This window comes from Ornithorhynchus anatinus, chromosome 9 (assembly GCF_004115215.2).
Source record: "Ornithorhynchus anatinus isolate Pmale09 chromosome 9, mOrnAna1.pri.v4, whole genome shotgun sequence".
Classification (NCBI taxonomy): Eukaryota; Metazoa; Chordata; class Mammalia; order Monotremata; family Ornithorhynchidae; genus Ornithorhynchus; species Ornithorhynchus anatinus.
In genome coordinates this window covers 1109284-1136487 of record NC_041736.1, presented here as the reverse complement: position 1 = coordinate 1136487, position 27204 = coordinate 1109284, and the positions used below count along the sequence as shown (strand labels likewise).

The window sequence follows — 27204 nt, the reverse complement described above, 5'->3', positions numbered from 1 at the left end:
ACGGTAAAACAAACCCTTCAACCATGCTGCATCCCAGATGAAAAGCGAGAGCTAATCACTGAGGCTAAACCTACATCGTGAATCAGGAAAGGAATGTCTCTGAGGAAAAAATGTGTAAGGAACGAGAGGCAAGGAGGCAGGAGCCAGAACCAGGCACTGCAAGCATTAAGCACCATCACAAAGGTCGACTTTCTTGTGTGCCCACTGTAGATCTGCATTGACCATTTCAGCCGCACACAAGTTCATTGGTGAGCTTCACCATCAAAGGTGTCTTAGAAAATGAAGAACAGCCCTATGTTGTGTACAGACCATTGTCCTGGGTGTCTAAAGGGGTACACACACATGTGAGAAGTACAGGCACTTGTCTGTGTGACTTGGCCAGGTCACTTCAATTCTCTGTGCCTCAGTTACCTCATCTGTAAAATGGAGATTGAGACTATGAGCTCCAAGTGGGACAGTGGCCGTGTTCAACCCCGATTTGCTTCTATCCATCCCAGTGTTTAATACAGTGCCTGACACATAGTAAGCACTTAAATACCATAGTTGTTGTTATTATTATTATGTAGAAGGGAGCTCTGAAATGAGCTTCAGACAGCTTTAATCAACACATTTATGTAGACTAAAAAAAAAAAATAAAGGTCTCCCTCGAATGTCCAGGTAAAGGGAATTTGCCCACATTGAATTAAGGCTGATATAGTGCAAGGGGAAGGGAGGGAGAGGGACACCAAAGGGGCAGGTAGGTGAGTGAGCGAACCTGTCCATCCCCACCTGGTTCCAGAAACTCCAACCCTGCCTCCTCCCAGCCCCTGTCTGCCCAGGCTTATGGGTTCTCGATTTTTCAGCCCCACGACAGATGTTCCTTTTTGGGTTGGGTACCTCAACAACCAGTAAGCCCAGTACATTTCTGGCTACCCATCCACGGCCGCATCAAACAGAAACTGCTTGCCAACAGCCTTAAAGCACTCAATCAGCTCACTCAATCCTACCTCACCTCACTGATCTACTACAGCCCAGCTCGCACTCTCCGCTCCTCTAGTGCCAGCTTACTCACCATATCCCAATCTCATCTATCTTGCCAATAACCCCTTTCCCATGTTCTCTCCCAGCCTAGAACTCCCTGCCTGCCCCCAAAAGCTAGTCTACCACACTGTCCATCTTCAAAGCTTTACTAAAGTCTCATTTCTTCCAAGAGGGCTTCCCTGATTAAGCTCTCTTTTCCCCAGCTCCCTCTCTTTACTGTATCATCTAGACACTTGGATCTGTGAACTTTGGGCATTTGATATCTGCCCCACCCTCAGCACTCATGTACATATCTATAAACTATATATTATAAATTATTTATCCATACTAATATCTGTCTCTCCTTCTAGTCTGCAAGCTCACTGTGGGCAAGGAACGTGTCTGTCAACTCTGTTGAAGCCTCTCAAATGTGTATAGTACATGCTCAATAAATATCCAATGATTGGTTGATGAATCTCCAGATGCTGAGGTCTACACAGCCAGGCTGGCTACAAGCAATCTTCCCTGGGAAGTTGCGAACCCAAGGACTCCCCTCCCTCTTACTGCCAACTCGATCAATCACTCAAACTCTGGGCAATAAAATTTAAGGTCAGATTTTTGGACAGTTACTAGCTACTACAGTATGTTAATGATTCTTAATTACACTCTCCCTTCTGCCATCCTCCAGACTCCCCAGTTAGGGTAAATATCACTCATGGAGCTGCATACTCCCCTCCTCACCCCCTAATCATCCCAATGAGATACTTTCTCCAACAAGAAGTTAGAGATAGACAGGTTTTTCTTCCTAAAAGATCCTGTTAGAAAGTATAACCGGCTGTGGAGTTTTTTTCCTTCTGCATGGATGGCCCTGGTCAAAAGCTTGAAAGAGAAGGAGGCCACGGGCTTTATGGCTGCAAAGGGCTCAGTGTGGAGAGAAGCTGCACCCCAAATGGATCCCAACAGCCCACCCTCTGCCAACTTCCGGAGGACAATGGACACATTTGTAATTTTTTATATTATATTAATGTCTGTCTCCCCCCATCTGGACTGTAAGCTCATTGTGGGCAGGGAATATGTGTGTTCATTGCTATAAAGTGTCCTCCCAAGTGCTTAGTTCAGGGCTCTGCCCATAGTAAACATGACTGACTGATTGAGCATTGCTACTGGCCTTTCCTGGATCCAATTCCTCTTGGACAGGGCCAGGGCTCACGGCTCATCCACCAACCACCGCACCGGACTGATAGCGATGCCTCCAGGCAAGTTGGCCTCATTTTATACCTCAAAATGATGACAATTATGAACACTAAGCACTCTCCATGTGCCAAGCATTGTGCTGAGCACCTGGGGTAGCTACAAGATAATCAGGTTGGACCCAGTCCCTGTCTCACATAGGGCTCACAACCTAAGGGTGAGGGAGAGCAGCAATCTTATCCCCATTTTACAGATGAGGAAACTGGAGCACAGAGAGGTTCAGTGATTTGCTCAAGACCACCCAGCAGGCCCAAAGCAGAAAGAGGACAAGAAACTCAGCCTCCTGACTTCCAGTCCCGAGCTCTTCCCACAAGGTCTTGCTGCTTTCCTGCTCTACCAGGCTCAATTCCGTGGATGCAGAGAAGCTCAGTGACATGAATTATACTGGCAAAAGTTCGGGAAAAGCATTTTCCTTTTGAGCAAAATGCCTTTAAAATGAAACAAATTGGCAAACCTGGCACAGAGAGATGGGGAGAGGGAAAGGGCAGGCTTGGCTATTATTTACAGCCCATGATGAATGGAAGATCCTCTGATGTCAGAAATTGTAGATTCTTAAAAATGAATTATCAGTTTCTAGCTAAATAGTAAAATAATTCTATTTATAGCAAGAAAGACTATGTGCCTGATTTGCCACTGAGGATTTATGCACAATTATCATTATTTGATACTTGTCTTCAAAAGAGAAATCAGAAATTTGGGGATGGAGAAGATCACCTACATTAAGTCTCCTGACCTTATCAACTCCAAACTAGAAAATGACCCCAACCCACCAGGAAACATTTGGTCACACAATTTTGTGCATGTCTGCTTGTCTCCCTTGCTACAGAGAAAACCATTTGAGAGAGGAAGGTACAGTATCCCTTGCTTTTACTGCACTCTCCCAAGTGCTCAGTACACTGCTGTGCAGGCAGTAGGCACCCAGCCAATGCTGCTGTATGACTGGTTGTTTGGCGGAAGAGCCCAGGGGATGAATGCTCCTGTTATCACACTGTATGTTGGAACAACTTTTGTTATGAAAGAGCAGGCACGGGGGCCGGTGGTGCCCAAGCCCACCCCCACCCCCAGATCCAGGTACCCATGCCCTCATTCCATCAATCCAGCACAGTCACCCCACAGGCAGGGGAGGGTCTTGTTCAGGAAGCAGCCCAGACAAGGGGCAAGGGAAGACAAGGGAGCATTTCACTAATGCCCCGTGGCTGTGAGGCAGGAATCTTTCTCTTGTCTTGATCAAATGTTTGTCCCGGTTTATCCACTGCTGTTGCCATAGCAACCATTCAGCTACAAGTTCCTCGTGTGAATCCTTCCAGCACCCTTCCCCACCCTCTCCCAGGTGCAGAGAGCATATCAAGAACTAGCAGCAACACATTGATAACGACGATGATAATGATGATGACGAAGGCCCTTCCTGGAAGGCAAGCCCCCCCCCCCCACGTCTCCCCCAACACGGAATGTCTGTATCTCAGTTAGCTCATCTGTAAAATGGGGATTAAGACTGTGAGCCCATTTGGAACATGGATTGTGTCCATCCTGATTAGCTTGTATCTACTCAGGAACTTAATACAATGTCTGGTGCAGAGCAAGTGCTTAACAAATACCTTAAAAAATAAAATAATAATTTTGGCATTTGTTAAGCCTTTACTAGGTGCCAAGCACTGTAAAAAGCCCTGGGTTTGACACAGTCTCCATCTCAAAGGAGAATCACAGTCTGCGTAGGAGGGAGAATAACTATTAAATGTCCATTTTGCTGATGAAAAAAACTGAGACACAGAGAAATTAAGTGAATTGGAAAAGTCACACAGCAGCCAAAGTGATGGAGCTGGTATTAGAACCGTGTTCTCCTGACTCCCAGGACTGTGATCTTTCCACTAGATGCTTCTCTATCTATATTCAGCTACTGCTCATCTTAATTCATATGACTTCTTTGTTCTTCCTCCTGCTCCCATTACTGGTAAATAATTCTCATCTGTCTATTTCTTTAAAGCATAAGATCCTTGAAGGTTGGGAACATGCTTTTCTTCACCAGTCTTTCTACAAGAGCTTAGTATAGCACTCTGGGCACAGTAGTAATGCAGGATAGTGCTTTGCATACAGTACCCAGTGCAGGACTTATACACAGTAATATGCTCTGCCCACACTACCCAGTATAGGACTCTATGCACAGTAGATAGCCAGCACAGTGTTCTGTGCCCAATAGACACTCAATACAACATTCTCTGATCGGTAGATACCCAATACAGCCCTCTGTACACAATATTCAATACAGCACTGCACACATTAGACATTCAGTACAACATTCTGTGCAGAGTAGATGCCCAGTACAGCATTCTGTACCCGGTAGGTGCCCAGTACAGTGTACTGGACAGAGTAGACATCCAGTACAGCACCCAGTTTGATACAGGAAGAGCTGTCCAGCTCATCCAGACTCTCAGTATCCACTAGCAGAAAGCATAGTTTGGTGCTCAAAGGCACCTCTGAGCACTGGCTTCCTTCCAGAAGCCTAGATTTCCTCAATGTGGTTGTCCATTTTGGGGATAAAACCCCCAACACCTGCATCCGGTGCTTAAAATGCTCTTACAACCTGTAATTAAATGGAGAAACCAATTACCGCAGTTATAGCATTCGACTGGTGCCTACAATCTGTCCTCACTGACCATGCTGCCCATAAAATATCATAGCCAACAAACCACCTATAAAGGGTTATTATGTGTTGCTTGTAAGAGCTCTGCGGATCAGCGTGAGTATAAAAGGCAGTGAGGAATAATAAGAAAAATTGAGATTCACAGAGGCCATGACATAGCTTGAGTTTGACATTGCCATTTCCGCCCAGGTAGGGAAAACGTCTCCAAAATGTTTCCGACGATCACCAAGAAACTTTTCCAGGTCAGAAATAGCACCTCCCCTTCACCCAGTCCTTCCCCCATTCATTTAGGAAAGAGTTCCCACAACCTAGCACATTCCGTCAGTTCCCTGCTCTGGGGTTAGAACTCCAGAGACAAATAAGTTTCCCTTCCCATCTCTGGAGTCATCTTCCCTGAAATGGGACCAAGATAAGCATTCTGAACACTATTCATTCAATAGTATTTATTGAGCGCTTACTATGTGCAGAGCACTGTACTAAGCGCTTGGAATGAACAAGTCGGCATCAGATAGAGACAGTCCCTGCCGTTTGACGGGTTTACAGTCTAATTGGGGGAGACGGACAGACGAGAACAATGGCAATAAATAGAGTCAAGGGGAAGAATATCTCGTAAAAACAATGGCAACTAAATAGAATCAAGGCGTTGTACATTTCATTAACAAAATTAACAAAATAAATAGGGTAATGAAAATATATACAGTTGAGCAGACGAGTACAGTGCTGAGGGGATGGCAAGGGAGAGGGGGAGGAGCAGAGTGAAATGGGGGGAAAAGAGGGTTAAGCTGCGGAGAGGTGAAGGGGGGGGTGGTAGAGGGAGTAGAGGGAGAAGGGGAGCTCAGTCTGGGAAGGCCTCTTGGAGGAGGTGAGTTTAAGTAGGGTTTTGAAGAGGAAAGAGAATCAGTTTGGCGGAGGTGAGGAGGGAGGGCGTTCCGGACGCGGGAGGACGTGTCCCGGGGGTCGACGGCGAGATAGGCGAGACCGAGGGACGGTGAGGAGGGTGGGCGGCAGAGGCAGCGGAGCGTGCGGGATGGGCGGTAGAAAGAGAAGGAGGAGAGTAGGACGGGGCAAGGTGATGTAGAGAAGAATACAGCATACAGGGAAGCAGCGTGGCTCAGTGGGAAAGAGCACGGGCTTTGGAGTCAGAGGTCATGGGTTCGAATCCCGGCTCTGCCACTTGTCAGCTGTGTGACTGTGGGCAAGTCACTTAACTTCCCTGGGCCTCAGTTACCTCATCTGTAAAATGGGGATTAAGACTGTGAGCCCCACGTGGGACAACCTGATTCCCCTGTGTCTACCCCAGCGCTTAGAACAGTGCTCTGCACATAGTAAGCGCTTAACAAATACCAACATTATTATTATTATTATTAGAGTCTCGAAGCCTAGAGTGAGGAGTTTTTGTTTGGAGCGGAGGTCGATAGGCAACCACTGGAGGTGTTTAAGAAGGGGAGTGACATGCCCAGATCGTTTCTGCAGGAAGATGAGCCGGGCTCTCTACCTCTCCTGCCCCTCATGTTCAAACTCAAAAAGATTAATATTAAAGTGTCTGAGTGATTTGGACACCATACCTCACTGAGATGCCTTCCTCCCTCCTCCTCCTCATCCTTTGGGAGGGGATGGAGGAGTTGGCCCTCAGAGTTGTATGTCACCCTTCATCCACGTACCCAATTCCGCTCCTCTGTCTGTCCGTCCATCCATCCATCCCCCCGTGCCATCATCTCTGTGGCCATTTCCCTCTGCTCCTCCCCCTCTCCCTTGCCATCCCCTCAGCACTGTACTCGTCCGCTCAACTGTATATATTTTCATTACCCTATTTATTTTGTTAATTTTGTCAATGAAATGTACATCGCCTTGATTCTATTTAGTTGCCATTGTTTTTACGAGATATTCTTCCCCTTGACTCTATTTATTGCCATTGTTCTTGTCTGTCCGTCTCCCCCGATTAGACCGTAAGCCCGTCAAACGGCAGGGACTGTCTCTATCTGATGCCGACTTGTTCATTCCAAGCGCTTAGTACAGTGCTCTGCACATAGTAGGCGCTCAATAAATACTATTGAATAGTGTTCAGAATGCTTATCTTGGTCCCATTTCAAGGAAGTTGACTCCAGAGATGGGAAGGGAAACTTATTTGTCTCTTTGCCACCATATTCATTCAATAGTATTTATTGAACGCTTACTATGTGCAGAGCACTGTACTAAGCACTTGGAATGTACAAATCGGTAACAGATAGAGACAGTCCCTGCCCTTTGACGGGCTTACAGTCTAATCGGGGGAGACGGACAGACAAGAACAATAGCAATAAATAGAATTGAGATAATACAGTCCCAGCACTGACCAGGAACCAATATTACTATTAATAGTAATTGTAGTATATTAGTTAAGCATTTACTATGTGTTAAGCACTGTTCTAAGTAGAGTAATAATAATAACGGTATTTACTAATCACTTACTATGTGCCAGGCACTGTTTTAAGCGCTGGGGTAGATACAAGGTAATCAGGTTGGGCACAGTCCCTGTCCCACATGAGGCTCAGAGTATTAATCCCCATTTTACAGATGAGGGAACTGAGGCCCAGAGAAGTGAGGTGACTTGCCCAAGGTCACACAGCAGACAACTGGCAGAGCTGGAATTAGAACCCATGACCTAAACACTGGAACAAATACAATCAAATCAGATACAAATCCTCATCCCACATAGGGTTCCCAGTCTAAGAAGGAGGGAGAGCAAGTATTTAAACCCCAATTTTATACATAAGGAAACTGAGGCACAGCAGCAGTTAAGGGCCTTGCTTAACGGTCACACAGCAGGCAGAGCCAGGATTAGAACTCAGGTCCCTGACTCCCAGGCGCTGGGTCAGTTTCAGTATGCTTGACTTCAGCGTGGAACTCTCTCCCCTTTCATATTCACCAAACTCTCACACTCCCCACCTTCAAATCCGTATTTTAAAACAAAGCTCCTCCAGAAGGCAAGCTCCTCATTTCCTCTTCTCCCACTCCCTTTTGTGTCCTTGGCCCTTAGATCTGCACCTTTTATTCACTCCTCTCTAGGCCCCACGTCACTTATGTCACATTTCCAAAATGTATTTATTTATATTAATTTTCTGTCTCTCCCTCTAGACTGTAAGCTCATTGTGGGTGGGGAACGTGTATACCAACAGTATTGTACTGTACTGTCCCAAGTCCTTAGTATAGGTTTCTGCACACAGTAAGCACTCAATATATACGATTGAATGATTGCTTGATGAGCCATGCCATCAGAAAGGTACCTCAGGCCCATTCTTGCAGCGGTTCTACCATTCAAGAAAGTCAGAACAAGATAAAATTTAGAGATGTACTTGCATTCCAGTTGGGATATCCTCTCTATTCAATAGTATTTATTCATTCAATAGTATTTATTGAGCGCTTACTATGTGCAGAGCACTGTACTAAGCGCTTGGGATGAACAAGTCGGCAACAGATAGAGACAGTCCCTGCCGTTTGACGGGCTTACAGTCTAATCGGGGGAGACGGACAGACAAGAACAATGGCACTAAACAGCGTCAAGGGGAAGAACATCTCGTAAAAACCGATGGCAACTAAATAGAATCGAGGCGATGTACAATTCATTAACAAAATAAATAGGGTAACGAAAATATATACAGTTGAGCGGACGAGTACAGTGCTGTGGGGATGGGAAGGGAGAGGTGGAGGAGCAGAGGGAAAAGGGGAAAAAGAGGCTTTAGCTGCGGAGAGGTAAAGGGGGGATGGCAGAGGGAGTAGAGGGGGAAGAGGAGCTCAGTCTGGGAACGCCTCTTGGAGGAGGTGATTTTTAAGTAAGGTTTTGAAGAGGGAAAGAGAATCAGTTTGGCGGAGGTGAGGAGGGAGGGCGTTCCAGGACTGCGGGAGGACGTGGCCCAGGGGTCGACGGCGGGATAGGCGAGACCGAGGGACAGTGAGGAGGTGGGCGGCGGAGGAGCGGAGCGTGCGGGGTGGGCGGTAGAAAGAGAGAAGGGAGGAGAGGTAGGAAGGGGCAAGGTGACGGAGAGCCTCGAAGCCTAGAGTGAGGAGTTTTTGTTTGGAGCGGAGGTCGATAGGCAACCACTGGAGTTGTTTAAGAAGGGGAGTGACATGCCCAGATCGTTTCTGCGGGAAGATGAGCCGGGCAGTGGAGTGAAGAATAGACCGGAGAGCGGGGGGCGAGAGAGGGAGGAAGGCGAGGTCAGTAGAGGAAGGCTGACACAGTAGTCTAGCCGGGATATAACGAGAAGCCCGTAATTAGTAAGGTAGCTCGTTTGGGTGGAGAGGAAAGGGCGGATCTTGGGCGATATTGTAGAGGTGAAACCTCTCTGAGCATGTATGAAATGGTTTACCCACCTTAAGAAATAGCTAGAACAACACTTCAAGGTTCAAAGCTAGAGCCCTACCCAGGACAAGAAGAATCTTAATTACAAAACTCCTCATGGTAACCACTCACTGTCACTGAGACAAAGGTGAAATGGGATTTTCTTCTCTCATGCTCTTCAACCTCTTCTTCAATGGCCACCCAAACGGCGTCTTGGCACGCCTTTCCCAGTAGACACTGCCAAAAGCTTGTCCCTCTTCTCGTTTGCTGGCCTGGCCTATAAACAGCCTCTTTTTTTTTTTAAATGGCATTGGTTAAGCCACTTGGCCTGGTGCGCCAGGCACTGCTGCTTAAGGCCATACAAGGTTAATCCCTAGGTGGACACAGGCCCTGTCCCACATACGGGCTCACGGTCTTTATCCCCATTTTACAGATGAGGTAACTGAGGCCCAGAGAAGTGACTTTCCCACGGTCACCCCAGAAGACATGTGGCAGAGCCAGAATTAGTACCCAAGTCCTTCTGACTCCCAGGCTTGTGCTTTAAAACTAGGCCACGCTGCTTCTCAAGGCCTCCAAGAGGCCTTTGCCCATTGACTTGCCCGGCCATTCCGTTCCTTGAGCCACTTCGGCCCTCATGTATGCGAATGTTTACCCACCTGTGCTTCTGACTTACAGCTCTTCTCCCTCTCTACTACAGTCCAGCCATTGATTTACAGTCATAGTCTCTCCCAACAGCCTGGAAGCTCTTGGAAGTGAGAGGTGAGAGATCACACCTTTTCTGCTCTGTGCCCTAGTGTCAATTCTGATCTAGGGTGCCGACGCTGATCCGATCCCAAAAGTGATCCAATTCACCTCATGTATGATCTTCCTCCAAGCCTCACCCCCTATCCTGTAGTCCCCAGGTCTCATCCTTCTCCCTCCTACAGAGACTCCTCCGGAAATAAAGCATCAGAGTGAACCCCAGAGTGCTTGGGGGAAGCAGCGTGGCTCTGTGGAAAGAGCACAGGCTTTGGAGTCAGCAGTCATGGGTTTGAGTCCCGGCTCTGCCACTTGTCAGCTGTGTGACTGTGGGCAAGTCACTTCACTTCTCTGTGCCTCAGTTACCTCATCTGTATAATGGGGATTAAGACTGTGAGCCCCACGTGGGACAACCTGATTCCCCTGTGTCTACCCCAGTGCTTAGAACAGTGCTCTGAACACAGTAAGCACTTAACAAATACCAACATTATTATTATTATCATTATTAACCTTCCTCCTCCACTTGCCAGGGAGAAAATTCCCAGCTCACCCTGGGCTAGCAGGTCTGTGCCAGGTGCCGGCCCACAAAACAACCACGGAGACAGCAGAATCCACGTTCCACCCTGCTTGCCCTTGACATCCCAGGAGGAAGCAGCCCAGTCACAGCCTCTTTTCTCAGAGTCAAAGCCAAATCAATCCAAGGCCAAAGAGGGTGAGGCCCAGATGATAGATCCTCTAAGAAAGGAAAGGATCTCCCCAAAGGAAAAAAGCCTGTTTATCGACCCATTGCAGCCAAAATCCGTTACTGCCGAGCCAGCCAAGACTTCAGCTATTTCCTCGAAAGTGCGCATCATCCAGCATGGTAGTGATGATCAATGAATCAAATAAATATCGGGGCAAACTAGAAACAATACGAACCCTCTGCCAGAGAAAGCACTATTGATTGCTGTGTTCAAGAACACTCGAGCAGAGTCCGTTAATGGTTCATTAATCCACTTTAACATTCACAGAGTATGTTTGCATTCTGGAAGCAAAGGCGCTGACAACAGAAAGGAGCAGGCAGGAGCATCCAACCCGTTCGCAGGGGGATTCTCAGAGGGGACAGCCGCTCCTGCCATAGTCCCTCCTCCCCTCCCCACCTAGCCCCGGCCTGCTGGCAGGATCCCAGCACTCCAGAGAGGTGTGTCAACTCCTGGGGAAGCTTAAGGAGGGCACAGTGGTGGCTAAAACTCATCCCATGTGCTCCCCAGCCCCCCAGCCAGCCAGGAGTTGGTGTTCCTCCTCCTGGGGAGAGCCAGGCTTGGGTCAAGCATTATGGACAAGGCCACGAATGGCTTGTAGCATCTTCCAAAGGTTGGCAGAAAACATTCCAGACCCTTGCCCTGTTCTGGGTCACCTCCTAAAGAGGAGCAAACAAGACCTGGTGCCCCAGAGGGGTTTGGACAAATCCATGGCTGAGTATCCATGTTGCGTCACTGGGGGAAGAGTCACGGGTGTCAGATGGTCCATGCTGGATCACTACGGAGAGTTAGGGATGGAGAAGGGAGAGTCAGGGGTGTTGGATGGTCCGTGCTGGGTCACTCAGGGAAGAGTCAGGGATGGAGAGGGTAGAGTCAGGGTGTTGAATGATCTATGCTGGGTCACTAGGAGAGAGGCATTGGTGTTAGATATATGGGAGAGATAGAGATGGGGAGAGGAGAGTCAGTGGTTTTGTGTAGTCCACGATGGGCCACTGAGGGAGAGTCAGGGATGGAGGGGGAGAGTCGGGTTGTTAGATGGTCTGTTCTGGGTCACTGGGGAAGGAGAAGAGAGAGTCAGAAACATGGGATGGTCCATCCCTGAACGTGAGTGTAGGTTTCTGGGTAGGCAAATGGCACAGAATTCCTCGAAGCAACATGATGTCCCTGTGGGATATAGAGTCCATGGCTGGATGGACTATGACATTGATCCAGCAATAGCACTGCTCCTGGGTTTATGGGAAAGGGAAGAATTCATGGGCAGAGTTGCCCATACCTTTGAGCCCATACCAGCATCTGGCATCTGCATAGAGGTGAAACTAAGACTGATGGCAGTCAAGTCTAGCTGGCAGAACAAAATACAGCTTCACTGGATGGTAAATGCAACTCATTTCATCAGAGCTGTGTTTGCAACCCTTGAAAAATGACTCCAGCAGCTCTAACGTTTTCCTTATCCTGGCACCGCCCGGATGCCCGGAGTCACAGTTGCTGGGAAGTCTGTGCCCTGCATCTCCCTCCCTGTGGGCATGGGCAGAGTCTCAGAGAAAAGGCCTGGGGGAGCCCAAGATGGATGGGAGAGGGGCACCTGGCTCGGGACTAGCCCATGTCAGGGATGGAGATGGAGAGAGCCTTGAAGCCACTAAAAGAGAGTTTCTGATGGATATGTAGGGGGATTGATTAATTAACAGTAATAATAGTAATAATAGCATTTTTCAAGCACATATTGTGTGCTAATCATAATAATGTTGGTATTTGCTAAGCGCTTACTATGTGCCGAGCACTGTTCTAAGCGCTGGGGTAGACACAAGGGAATCAGGTTGTCCCACGTGGGGCTCACAGTCTTAATCCCCATTTTACAGATGAGGTAACTGAGGCACCGAGAAGTTAAGTGACTTGCCCAAAGTCACACAGCTGACAAATGGTAGAGCCGGGATTTGAACCCGTGACCTCTGACTCCAAAGCCCGTGCTCTTTCCACTGAGCCACACTGTTTCTCTAATAACGTTGGTATTTGTTAAGCACTTACTAAACACCGTGGTAGACACAGTATAGGTAGATCAGACATAGTCCTTTCCCGCAAGGGGCTCACTGTCCATGAAAGAGAAAGAACAGACAATGAATACCCATTTTAAAGAGGGGAGACAGGCCCAGAGAAGTTCGATGATTTGCCCAAGGTCCCGTAGCAAGCAAATGACAGAGCCACAATTTAGAACCCAGGTCTCCTGACTCCCAGACCCAAGCTCTTTCCACTAGGCTCCCACGGCTTTTTACACTGACCAATCATTCACTCAATCGTATTTATTGAGTGCTTACTGTGCACAAAGCACTGCCCTAAGCACTTGGGAAAGTACAATATAACAACAGACACATTCCCTGCCCACAACTAGCTTACAGTCTAGAGGGGTGGGCAGCCTTTGGGGGTGCTTAAGGAGAGGGGAGACAAGCGCCAGGCATTGTTGCAAGAAGACGATTCAGCTTGGAGTAGAGATGGGAGGTGGGAGAGGCTGGAGGCAGACCTCTTACTGAGTGCGGAGTAATCAATCAATCGTATTTACTGAGCACTTACTGGGTGCAGAGCATTGTACTAAGCACTTGGAAGAGTACAATATAACAGAGTTGGAAGATACGTTCCCTGCCCACAAGCTTATAATCTAGATGGGGAGACAGACATTAAAATAAATTATAAATATGGATATAAATGCTGTGGGACTGAGGGTAGGGCGAATCCAAACGCAAATGAGGGCTTTGTTGGGGAAGGCCTCTCAGTGGAGATATGATTTTAATTAGACTTCGAAGGAGGGGAAAGTAATCCTCTATTGGTTATTAGAGGGGAGGGAGTTTCAGGCCAGAGTCAGGATGTGGGCAAGGAGTCAGCAGCGAGATAGACACTGGCACTGTACTAGGCACTTGGGAGAGTACAATACTATCCCCGCCCTCAAGGAGCCTACACTCTCCCCCATCACCTGCTCCTTGGGGTGCCTGAAATCTGCCCTCCGCCACGGGCACCCCAGGTCTTCCATTACATCCACACCTTCTGAGCCTCTGAAGGTGGAAACACAGTGGATGAGCCATGTATCCTATCCCAGCAAAAAAAAAATAGTCATCTGAATTTTCAACAGATTCCTCTGCTCGTCCAGCTTCGGCATAATGCACGACCATGTGTGGGAAAACATTTCCTGAAACGGCTTTCAGATGAGATGGTATTTATTTAAAATTGTGTTTTTCTGAAAACTACAGTCCAACAGAGTGTGTGACAGTCCAGGAACACATCATCGGTCTCCCAAACGATCCCCTGAAACGTATTCGGTGACCTTGCAGGAGCGCCGGTCTGGAAGGTTGGAGCACAGCCTTAGACAGGTCTTTATTCCAAAATATATTACGTTTCTAGGGAAAATATCACAAAATATGTGTGGCTATTAAAACCCCAAATCAAGGCTTCAAGTTCTGTGCCATAAAAAATGAATTTCCATAAAAAATATGTCTAAAAGACAACTGCAAGTGCTGGAACAGAGATCGGCTTCCACTAGAACCGTGGGATGTTTATGTCATCAGGTATCGCAAGAATGAAAAACCTATTCACTTTCTCCATTCTTAGCTAATGTTAGGAGCCACGAGGGTCCGGCTGGCTGTCCCACCCAATCACCACCAGTACTGACCCCTCTGTCCAGCAGGTATAAATGGACAATTAGCGATATCCCCTAGTGACCTAGCTCAGACCACTCAACACCCCTGACTCTCTCCTCTTCCATCCCTGACTTTCCCCCTCGCGCACACCAGCACTTCTACAGACCTACTTTGTGACAGCAGCACTACTGTACAGAGCACTTAACAGAGTCAATAAAGGCACATCACATGTTTCCGCCCTCAAGAACATTACAAACTAGCAGACAAGCCTGGGGAAAATGATCCGTTCTAAGATGCGACCTTCAGCTCTTCAGACCTTCCAAGTGGCTTAAACATGCTCGTAGATTAAAATTGCTCAAATTATCCAGGCGATTAGCGCAGCTCAGCTGATTGTGCTCTGGGTCATTAAACTGGTCCAAAGAGGGAGACCTTATCGGAGAGTGACCTCAGTAAAGGTGCCACTGCCCTCCACAGTGACCTCCAGGCTGGGGGTCCCTAGGGGCAGACCCCAAGGGCAGTGGGAAGTCTAAGCGTCCATCTCAGCTTTCTCCACCCTCTACGAGTTCTAATCCCAGGTCCACCACTTGTCTGCTGTGTGACCTTGAGCAAGTCACTTAACTTCTTTGTGCCTCGGTTATCTCACCTGCAAAATAATAATAGTAATAATGTTGGTATCTGTTAAACGTTTACTATGTGCAGAGCACTGTTCTAAGCACTGGGGGAGATACAGGGTAATCAGGTTGTCCCATGTGAGGCTCACAGTTAATCCCCATTTTACAGATGAGGTAACTGAGGCCCAGAGAAGTGAAGTGACTTGCCCGCAGTCACACAGCTGACAAGTGTGAATCAATGACAATGGTTCGAATCGAGCCAGAATTCGAACCCATGACCTCTGACTCCCAAGCCCGGGCTCTTTCCACTGAGCCACCCTGGATTAAGACTGTGAGTCCCATATGGGGCAGGGACTGTGCCTAAACCGATTTGCTTGTACCCACCCCAGAACTTAGTACAGTGCCTAGCAAATAGTAATCCCTTAAATTCCACAATTATTATGATCTCTGAGCTCCTCTGATCCCCTCCTCCACCCTGTTGTGCCCCAGGCCAAGGGTCAGCCCTGCTCACACGACCCTCAGACCAACCAACCAAACCCTGGGAAAATGCTCAGAACCCGGCCGACTCTCAACAAACACTGCCCGATGGGTGAACAGCAAAAGAACATAAAACTCATATGACATAATAAATCTATTATGTTTTCCCCAAAACAGCAGTGAATCCACCACAGATATATCTTTAAAAAACGGTAAGGGAAACGCCAAACTATTTGCAAAGAGAAATGTCTTTGTCGGCCCAGAAAACGAACAAACTCGATGGAAATAGGACCAAGGGAATTCTGATCGCAACTCGTCTGACTCCCGCTTCTCATGTTGTTTTTTAGGAGAATATATTAAATCGTATCAATGCGATAACCTCGTTCACCTCCTTACCGATGTTATTTTCTCCTTGAAAGGTTTTGAAACATTTTCAGATCTCGATCACAGAGGCGGGATAAATGTATAGGATTTGGGAAGAGTTTGGCTAGAAGCTGCTGAGCGATATAACCCAATTATATAATAGAGTTGTGCTAAATGAACATTGTATCAGAGTCAGAGTTAAATGCAAAATGCCAACTCTCTTTGCATTTTGTTGACGACTGAACGTCTTTCCAAACCGAGACTGCTATACTGACATTTAAATACAATGGCTATATTCATAAGAAGGCTCAGGTCCATCACAATTTTCCAGGTGCATAAAATCTATTAGAAGCAGCAGACCATAACCTCGGAGAGCAAGCATTTCATTTCCTCCAACACTGTGTTTCAGAGCACACTCTGATTCTCATTCTCAGACCGGTCCCAGTGCCTGCCCGCCAAGTTTCACCAAGGCCAGCCATGCCTTCTCTGCCCATTGGGCACAGCACAGAACCCCAACCTCTGGGCAGTACCTACTGTAGCCAGAGTGCTAGCCTATACAGGGCATCTACTGAGTAACACCTATCGTCCCTGCTGTCCTCAAGGAGCTTGCAATCCAGTTTGGGACCCCGGTTGACACAAAGTATTTACTAACAGCAGGGGCAAAAGAAAGAAGAGCATGACTCTTCATCCAGGAGTACTAGAAAGGGGAAAAATAATTGTCTCTTTCCAAATGGACTGTGCTCTAGATGAAGGAAGGATAAATTTTTTCAGACCATGCAACCGAAAATTGCTTTTCCCCAGAAATATCTCCCACTCAGCTACAGAGACAGTGTGCTCTATTCTTAGAATGTGGTTAAAGGAATCTGTCATCTTTGGGGTGCAAACCAAGATCTAAAGAAAGGGCTTGCAAGGATCTCTCCCTGACCCACAGCATGTGCGCATACACACATATACAGGTCCTGTTCGCTCAATCAGTGGCATTTATTGAGTACTTAATGTGTGCAGAGCACTATACTAAACACTTGGGATAGTACATGACAACAGAGGTGGTAGATTCATTTCCTGCCCATAACGAACTTACAGTCTAGAGGGAGAAGCAGACATTAATATAAATAATTTACAATACATAATTTACGTATATGTACATGCAAAAGGAAGAGAAAACCATGTTACCGTGGCTTCGGTATGCCATGGATTCTGTTCAAACCCCTCTGGATCTCCTGGTTTTCCCAGTTACGCAGCTCTCTGCGGTAATGGATTCCCTGAGAGGAGTCCTGTTACAGCTCTTTGCTCTGAACCTGTTGGGATGGGATTTGGGCAACAGCAGTTGTGTGTTCACCCTGTCCATCCACTCCTGGTTCAGTAGCCTCAAACTCTGCTCCCTCCCAGCCTGCATCTGCCCAGTCTTTAGAGCTCTGATCTGCAAGGGGTCAACAAACTTAAAAGAATCAGATGAGGGGGTTTCTGCAAGCCAAACGTGAACCCTCATATTGTCATCATTCCTGCCGATTTCTCAGATTGATCTTATAATACTACTAATAATAATTACGGTATTTGTTAAGCTCTTACTATGTGCCAAGCACTGTTCTAAGCTCAGCAATAGACACAAGGTAATCAAGTTGGACACAGTCCCTTGTACCACATGGAGCTCACAGTCTCATTCCCCATTTACAGATGAGGTAACTGAGGCACAGAGAAGCGAAGTGATTTGCCCAAGGTCACACAGCAGATAAGTGGCGGAACTGGGATTAGAACCCACAAACTGTGACACCCAAGCCTGTGCTCTTGTCAGTAGGCCACGCTGCTTCACTTATCTGGTCTTCAAGTATCACACACGACAACGCTGATATCACTGAGAACATCAACTTATTGACTTGAGATGAGAAAAATCTCCTTATTATGAGGCCAGAATCCTGCCTTCTGCCCCACTCCTTAGGACGTTTAAGTCAGATTGGAGGAGACTCCCAGGCCCTGGATGAGAGCATCACCATAAGCATCACCAGAACAGCCTGGTCTCCAGCTGGGCCCAGGGCACATAGCAGGTCTGGGCCCTTGCCGGGCACAGGGCACACTGCAGGACTGGGCTTCTAATGGGGAGACCCTGTGGTGAACAGATCGCTCTTGTGGGTCGCTCCAGCTCAGGTTCTGCTAAGGTTGGATGCAGAAAGGCAGGCTGGGAGACAGAGCCAGGCATTGCACAGGACACACTCACAGTGCGATGACCTGCCCTCACCATGCCACAGGGTGTGTTGTCACACACCAGTCTGCCCAGCCCAGTCAACCCTCTGCCCTCACGGTGCCACAAGGTATATTGCCACATACCAGTCTGCCCGGCCCAGTCACTGTCAGCTGAGCGACTGAAAAGGAAGGCCTGGATGATATCGGTATGGAATCTCAATATAGAGCCATAGAAAAATAACAACAGAAACCAGAAACCTGTGGGAACATGGAAAAAACACATAGAATAAAAATGGGAAGAGAAATTTAATTTCCTGAAACATTGAAAAACACGCATCCTTTATTCGAGTTGGACAGAAAGATAATTAAGATCTGCTTGCTGCTTATTGGTTTTCCAAATATTGAAGGAATGAAAAAGAAGTGTGTATTTGAAAGAAGCGCAGCTGTTTATTACAAAGAACCCACAGCAGGGAAAGGAAGGGTGGGAAGGGCCCTTCCCAAGGGCTGCTTGGCTTCCAGTCGTTGCTATCTGCTGACTGTTCAGTATCTATCTAGACTATGAGCTCGTTGTGGGCAGTGATTTTCTCTCTTTACTGCTGTTCGGTCCTTTCCCAAGTGCTTAATACAGTGCTCTGGACACACTAAATGCTCAATAAATATGACTGAATGAATTAATTTTTGCAATTCAGCACTAAGATCCTTCTTAGTGGATAGAGCACAGACCTGGGAGTCAGAAGGACCTGGATTCTAATCCTGACTCCGTCACTTGTCTGCTGTGTGACCTTGGGTAAATCACTTCACTTCTCAGGCCCTCAGCTACCTCATCTGTAAAATGTGGATTAAGAATGTGAGCCCCATGTGGGACAGGGACTGCATCCAAACTGATTAACTTGTATCTACTCCAGCGTTTAAGAAGAGCGCTTGGTACATAGAAAGTGCTCAACAAGTACCATAATTATTATTATCTGGCAGAACTGAAACCCCGAGGAGGTACACAAGATGTCACCTAACTTTAGCCTGGTCGTTTCATTCGTTCATTCAATAGTATTTGAGCACTTACTGTGGGCAGAGCACTGTACTGAGCGTTTGGAAAGTATAGTTCAACCTGGCGTTGGCAGTAAAACAGGGACCAACTACAGAAGACATGACCAGTGCCCATGACAGGAGACACCCAGCCCACATGGGTGGGATGGGATCCCAAAAAAGCAGTCCTGGAAGCCAGGTGGAGCGGGGACACCGCCGGCAGCTGCAGAGCAGGACAGACTGGAAAGTAAATTGGTGCCAGCAGAAGGCCCCCGACATCATACCCCGCATGAGGAGAGGCCCCCAACACAACGAGAGGGACCCCAGCTCCGAGAAGCAGAACAGTTGAGTGCTGAGGTGACCGTGAGGGTGGAGTGACTAGGGAGAAGGAGAGACCAGTAAGGACCTGACACATTCCTCTGCAAGCTGAGTTCCCCAAGGACTGGAAACAACAAACAAGATTTCTTAGAGTGCACTGTGCCCAGGAAGTAGCAACAGGATCCATGGGATTTGGAAGAAAAGTGCCAATTGGTTAGTTGATTGGCACTGCAGAAAAGGCTGAGAGCATGCCCGGCTCCCAAGGCCCCTCAGAGCAGCCCAAGAGCCAGACCTTGGCCAGGGGCCCTCTAGACTGTAAGCTCGTCGTGGGCAGGGAACGTGTCTGTTATGTTATATTGTATTCTCTCAAGCACTTAGTACAGTGTTCTGCACACAGTAAGCATTCAATAAATACAACTGACTGATTCCTCCTGGGGCATCATTATGGGTTCCTCTTCTGAAAGCATTGACCTCTGGGGAGTCCCAGCCACAGTCAAGTCCTCCTGTTTGTATGGCAAGGCCCAAGGAGGGCAGCCGAGAAGAGAGGACAACACTGTCTGCAACTGTGGGGACGGACGGAGCTCGGACACTTCCGCGACACCAAGCCTGACGCCGCATGGCTCCCTGGTCCCGAGAGCACCAGTGTAGGGGAAGCAGATTGGTTCAAGATGACGACACGGGCCTCCCAGAAAAATTGGAGCGGAATGAGCTGAACCGCATTAGCTCTCCTGTTAGGTTAGGTTTTGGGGGCTTCTGGATGTAAGTCCATATCCTAATTTAAAACAAAAATGATTACAATTTTGACCTTGAGGCTACTGGCAATAGTTTAACCTTGCACTTCAGCTTGAAGCCACTCAGTGTTACATTTCAGTACTAAAACATGTACAACATAGTTTTAATTCCAAATAGCCTTCCACTTACCTTAGAAGAGCTGTTATGTTACTTTCTTATCTTCAGGACCGAGAAATCCTCTTTGCTATCACTGAAATCCAGTTTTGTGGAGCTCCATTAGCCTAAAGCCCTGGGCAGCAGCCACCAAACCCCCAGCGTTAATCCAGGTTCGCCTATAGGGAAGAAGGGAGAGAAATTAGATCCACGCTGCGTCACTGGAGGTTGGATGGTCCTTGCTGCATCACTGGAGGAGAAACAAGGGTGTTAGATGGTCCACACTGGGTCACTTTATGGAAGCGTTAGTTGGGGGAGGGGAGAGTAAGGGATTTTTGGATGGTTTGTGCTAAATCATCAGAGAAGATTAGGGATGCAGAGTCAGAGATGTTGGATGGCCCATGTTGAGTCACTGGAAGGACAGTTAAAGATGGAGAGGAGAGAGTCAGAGGTGCTGGATGGTCTGAGATGATTCACTGGAGGGTCAGTTAAAGATGGAGAGGGGAGAATCAGGGGTATTGGATCAATTATATTTATTGAGTGCTTACTGTAGGCAGAGCACTGTACTAAGTACTTGGGAGAGTGCAATATAACAGAGTTGGTAGACATGTTCCCTGCCCACATGCTGGGTCATTCAGGGAGAGAGGGGAATGGAAATCAGGAGTTTTGAATGGTCCATGCTGAGTCCCAGGAGGAAGAACTATGTGGGGAGCAGGAAGGGGCCTGTTACATCTAGGGAGGAAGGAGAGAAATCCGGTAAAAGAAAGGTGAAATCCGGGAGGGCACCCAACCTCCACAAAGCCTTCCTGGACCCTCGGTCCCCCGGACCACTCTGCTCTCGGCCACCGAGCCCCCGAAGCTGATCTAGGGACCTGGGACAGATCCACTAAAGAGAGAGCAGGGATTGTATCTTCCAACTCTCTCATACTGTAATCTCCCAAGTGCTTAGTACAGTGCTCTGCACACAGTAAACACTCAATAAGTCGATTGCAACCAAAGATGCCCCTCAAGACTAGAGCCGTCTCCCCAGCACCACCTACAGGCCATGCCCTACCCCAAATGGCAGAATAAGCACTTAGTACAGAGCCCTGCACACAGTAAGCGCTTCATACGATTGAATGAATGAATAAGGACTTGCACACCTTTAAGATTGAGGTATTTGCTAAGCACTTACTATGTGCCAGGCACTGTACTAAGCACTGGTTTGGATACAAGCAAATCGGGTTGGAAACAATCTCTGTCCCATGTGGGGTTCAGTCTCAATCTCCATTTTACAGATAACTGAGGTACAGAGAAGTGAAGTGACTTGCCCAAAGTCACAAAGCAGACAAGTGGCTTGCCAACCTCCTGGAAGGAATCTTTATTTTGCTCTCATTGCAGGCTCTCAAACACCAAAGCCCCGCAAACCCTGCGCTCAACAGGCGCCCAGCCCAGCCCCACACTAGAGACGCAGGCCCTGCCCTCGAGATGCTTACGGTCCAAGGAACCAGCAGGTGGATCCCAGAAACAAGAGAAGTGCCCTCCCCCGTCCATCACCCAGGGCAGCCCGACCGGCCATGCCCCAGCCCGGGCCGCGGCCAGATGTCCGGAGACTGAGGTCAAATGCAGGGAAGGGTGGGCGAATTCTAACCCTAACCAGGACCTCCCTCCATAAGCACACGACGGTGTGTCCGCGCCTCGGTGACCTTCGACTTGTGCTGGCCCCCAGAGGCGGCGTGGCTTAGTGGAAAGAGCACGGGCTTGGGAGACAGAGGATGTGGGTTCTAATCCCGGCTCTGCCACTTGCCTGCTGTGTGATCTTGGGCAAGCCACATCATTTTTCTGTGCCTCAGTTCCCTCTTACCAAAACGGGGATTAAAATGGGACCACCTGATTACTTTGTATGTACCCCTGTGCTTAGTACAGTGCTTAGCACATAGTAAGCACTTTGCAAATACCATCATTATTGTTATTGTCTCTGGCAGCTTCTGGCCCCGCCCACGGGTCTCTCTCTCTATCGCTACTCTCACCGCTAAAAAGGGAAGGGAGAGGATGGAGAGAAGGGGTAGGGGATGGAAAGAAGAGGTGGGAAGGAGAGAAGGGATGAAATAGCACGGGCTTGGGATCAGAGGTAGTAGGTTCTAATACCGGCTCCGCCACTCGTCAGCTGTGTGACTTTGGGCAAGTCACTTAACTTCTCTGTGCTTCAGTTCCCTAATCTGTAAAATGGGGATTAAGATTGTGAGGCCCACGTGGGACAAGCTGATAACCTTGTATCTACCCCCAGCGCTTAGAGCAGGCTTGGCACATAGTAAGCACTTAACAAAAATCAATATTACTATTATAACTAAGGGGGTGGGAAGGAAAGAAGGGAGTGGGAGAACGGAGAGGATGGGGTATAATAAAGAGAAGCAGCGTGACTTAGTTGGAAAGAGCACGGGCTTGGAAACAGAGGTCATGAGTTCCAATCCCGGCTCTGCCACTTGTCTGCTGTGTGACCTTGGGCAAGTCACAACTTCTCTGTGCCTCAGTTACCTCATCTTTAAAATGAGAATTACGACTGTGAGCCCCACCTGGGACAGCCTGATAACCTTGTACACACACACACACACACCCCCAGCGTTTAGAAAAGTGCTTGGCACATAGTCTGCGCTTAACAAATACCATCCTAATAATACCATAATAATAACGATGGTATCTGTTAAGCGCTTACTATGTGCCAAGCACTGTTCTAAGCGCTGGGCACTGTTGACCAGGCGAATCTACTCCACTCTTCTTTCTGGGGCAGGATGGACTCCAACCATATGGTCGTAGGGGGAGGGGAGAGGCCCACCCCACGGGGTCCTGGGACCTGTGGGGGAGAAGAGGGGCCGGGGAGAAAGGAGAGGATGCAGTCGCAATTCGAGGATGGGAGGGCACGATAGACTAGGAAAATCTCTGGGCACCACGGAGCACGTGTCCCTCCCTCCCCCCCGCCCCCGGAATCCACGCTAGTTAGCTCGGGGGGCGGGGCGGCACCCGGGAAAGCGAGGCTCCTGCGACCCCCACCCCAAGTCAGGCTCTGAACCCATGGAGAGGGGCTCTTTCGGGGGAAATCAGGGGGATGCGGCGCCAAACCCGCGCGGGTTCACCAGCCCACACCCCGGCCGTTCCGACAGAATCGTAATCATAATAACGATGGTATCTGTTAAGCGCTTAGTATGTGCCAAGTACCTTTCTAAGCGCTGGGACAGATGCAAGGTAATCAGGTTGTCCCGCGTGGGACTCACAGTCTCAATCCCCATTTTACAGATGAGGGACCTGAGGCCCAGAGAAGTTAAGCGCCTTGCCCAGGGTCACACAGCAGACAGGTGGTGGAGTCGGGATTAGAACCCACATCTTCCGACTCCCAAGCCCGTGCTCTTTCTACTAAGGCAGGCTACACCGATCCTGCCCCATCCCCCGTCTGCTCCCCATGCCCCCTGCTTTCCCCTAACCCCTCACCAACTTTCCACGAGGGGACCGGGTCTCGCAAACCCTAAAGGCCGAAGGCCAGGACTGACCGTTGGTGCAGGTGCAGAGAGAAGAGAAGAAAGCCTCCGGAGAGCCCGGAGGCCGAGCGGTCACTGCATCCCACAGCCTGCTGGGCTGGTCAACACCTGCAGCCCGTTAAGGAAACCCTAATTGGGCGGAGGATGAATGCGAAGTCCGGGGGGGGTGGTGAAGGGTGGGGCTCTGAAGGTGAATCAGGCGCAGGTGAGAGAGCTCCGAGACAAAGCCGAAAGCCCCAGGCAAATTTTGGCCCACGCCGGCGAGGAAGGAGACCAAAAGACAACTGGTTTTAAACCGGGAGTATCTACGGCTTCTGGGTCGACCCCAGAACTCTGCCTCCAACTGCGCTGTTGTCTTCTTGAGCCCCCCACCCTCATGATCAAGGGTGGACCATCCAACACCCCTGACTCTCCTTTCCATCCGTGACTGTCCCCCAGTGACCAAGCACGGACCATCCAGTAACCTGACTCCTCCCTCTCCACCCCGACTCTCCCCTAGTAGTAATAATAATAATAATTGGGGTATTTGTTAAGCGCTTACTATGTGCCGAGCACGGTCCTAAACGCTGGGGAAGATACGAGGTACTCAGGTTGTCCCGCATGGGGCTCATAGTCTTGACCCCCATTTTTCAGATGATGTAACTGAGGCACAGAGAAGTGAAGTGGCTTGCCCAAGCCCACGCAGCGGACAAATGGCAGAGCCGGCATTGGAACCCACATCCCCTGACTCTCAAGCCCGGGCTCTTTCCACTAAGCCATGTTGCTTCTCTTATGACTGCTGCTTCCCTAAAGACCCAGCATGAACCATCCAACATTCCTGACTCTCCTCTCCCAATCAGTCAATGGTATTTATTGAGCGCTCGCTGCGTACAGAGCACGGTAAGCTCACTGTGGGCAGGGAATGTGTCTAATAACAATTATGGTATTTAAGCGCTTAATTATGTGCCAGGCACATTGTATTCTCACAAGTGCTTAGTATAGTGTTCTGCGTTTAGAAAGCACTCAGTAAATATGATTGATTGCACTAACCACTTGGGCGCATACAGCAGAATGAACAGACTCGTTCCCTACTTATAACGAGTTTATAGTCTAGAGGATCCTACATCCCTGACTCTCCTTCGGTGACCCAGCACAGTCCAAACGACACCCCTGACCCTGCCCTCTCCGTGCCTGACTAGCCTACACCTCTGATTCTCCCCTCCCTGTCCTTGAAAGACCTCCGGCAGGACCCCCTTTGGGGAGATGGTACGTGTACCAGCCTCCCGTGCCCCTACCCCATGGACCAGAACCCGCAGCTCCCAGGCCCAACGGGGACCCGGGTCACCAGTCACCAGAGGCTTTTGCCGGGCAGCTTCAGGCCAGGCCAAGGACCCTTCCAGGGCTGCTCCTCCACATGCCCCATTCACCCCCTTCACAACATGGCAGGTATGGAGGGAAGCATCGAAGTACTGGGAGCCCTGACAGCTGCTAGGAGAAATCAATAAATCAATCGGGCAACATGGAAATCCTTCTGGCGGGGGTCACACCACTCTGACTAGGATGCCCTCCCGTGGCCCCTTTCACCTTTATTCATCCCCCTCGTAGCCCCACAGCACTTATGTACATATCTGTCATTTATTTATCGTATTTTCTGTCTCCCCCTCTAGACTGTAAACTCACTGTGGGCAAGGAATGTGTATCTTATGCTGTTATACTGAACTCTCCCAAGCACTGAATACAGTGCTCTGCACACAGTAAGCACTCAATAAATACAGTTGATGGACTGATTGACTGACTGACTTCCTTCCACCGTGGGGCCTAGACAATTAGAGAAGCAGCATGGCATAGTGGATAATGCACAGGCCTGGGACTCAGAAGATCATGGGTTCTAATCCCAGCTCCCCCACTTGTCTGTTTTGTGACCTTGGTTAAGTCACTTTACTTCTCTGTGCCTCAGTTACCTCACCTGTAAAATGGGGATGGAGACTGGGAGCCCCACATGGGACAGGAACCGTGTCCAGCCCGATTTGCTTGTATCCACCTCGGCGCTTAGTACAGTGACCGGCACATAGTAAGCACTTAACAAATATCATTATTATTATGAATTGTATACTTAATTAATGATCATTAATTATGAATTTATAATATAATAATTGTTGTTGGCAGGCTCTAGGTACTCACCCCAGGCCAGAAGGGAACACCCAGGAGGAAAGAAGCTGGAATTGTTCCCTTGCAGTGAAGCCTTTCTACGTCCCATTGGTTTCTGGCTTTTCCTATTTCCAAAGTGGTGATGGCATAGGGAGGATAACTACTAATGTTTACAGAACCTGACTGGTTCTGGTGATTCTGGGCATACTTTTGTTGACCATGCCGAGAGGGAGCGGTTGCGGGAGTTCTGAGCATCTCCCTGTCTTGGGGTGTTGCTGGCAGAGCAGGTGATTGGTTTTCTTCTCCTATTTATAACGTGTCAGTGGCCCGAGCCAGCTAGATTTCTGTCGTTCGGCGCCTTGAATCAGTGCCAGAATAATTTCTAACAAGCATTTTGGATGGTCCAGGAACACCCTTCAAGATGAAAGTCTCCATAAAGCATGGAGATTAATTTAAATTTCAGCAGATGGGCCCAGTGGCCCCTGGACAGTGAGGCTGGCTCTCCACCCGCAGGGACACAGCAAGGTGAAGCCGGGACCCCAGATTCTGGCCATTCTCTCTTTCTCCGGAGATGGAAAAGGAGGCCATTCTGTCCTGGTTACCAGCGCTCTTGTCCCCGGCAGTGGCCAAGCTCCAGCCCCACCAGTGCGAGAGGGCCAGTGTGAGATGATCTGAGAGAAACAAGGTGGCCTAGGGGAAAGAACACAGCCCTGGGAGTCAGAAGTTTGGGATTCTAATCCTTTTTTGTAAAGTATCTGTTAAGTGCTTACTATGTCCCAGTTACTGTACTAAGCACTGGGATAGATACAAGCTACTCAGGCTGTCCCACTTAGGGCTCAAAGTATTAATCCCAGTTTTTTACCAATGATGGAATTGAGGCACAGAGAAGTTAAGTGACTTGCTGGGTCACACAGCAGACAAGTGGCAGATGAAGGATTAGCAACCAGGTCCTTCTGTCTCCCAGGCCTGGGCTTTCTTCACTAGACCCTGCTGCTTCTCAAGGCTCCATCACTTGTCTGCTGCATGACCTCAAGCAAGTCACTTAATTTCCCTGTGCCTCAGTGTCCTCATCTGTGAAATGGGAATTCAATACCTAATCTGCTTACTTTGACTATGAGCGCCCTGTCAGACACTATGTCTGACCTGATTAATACTAATTAGTATAGTGCTTTACACATAGTAAGTGTTTAATGAATGTCACCACAGTTGTCATCATCATCATCATCATTGCAGGATCCTCCATCTTCATAGTCCAGCCAGGGGAGGTCAGGTTGATGCAACAATCAGTGTGGTTGGTCAGCTCAGGTGGCTGGCAGAGCTCTCTCCTCTCCTTACCTAGTTCTTCTACTGGGGGAGCATGGGAGTAAACAATGCCATGCTTTTACCTGTATCAGTTTCAGGATGCCCCG

At 48.6% G+C, this 27204-nt stretch overlaps 1 long non-coding RNA gene across 2 annotated transcripts in view; it reads right to left on the bottom strand.

The window, feature by feature from the left end:
- Positions 1–23764, bottom strand: part of LOC114814257 — an 89252-nt gene extending 65488 nt beyond the window's left edge. The window contains exons 1-3 of one of the 2 annotated variants that reach the window (XR_003762021.1): positions 23681–23764; positions 20196–20338; positions 13889–14064 (exon numbers count right to left, since the gene is read on the bottom strand). This is a non-coding gene — a long non-coding RNA (uncharacterized LOC114814257). Of the gene's footprint in view, positions 1–13888; positions 14065–20195; positions 20339–23680 lie in introns of those variants that run through there. The other variant, XR_003762020.2, reaches the window with a different exon arrangement.
- Between the last annotated feature and the right edge of the window lie 3440 nt (positions 23765–27204).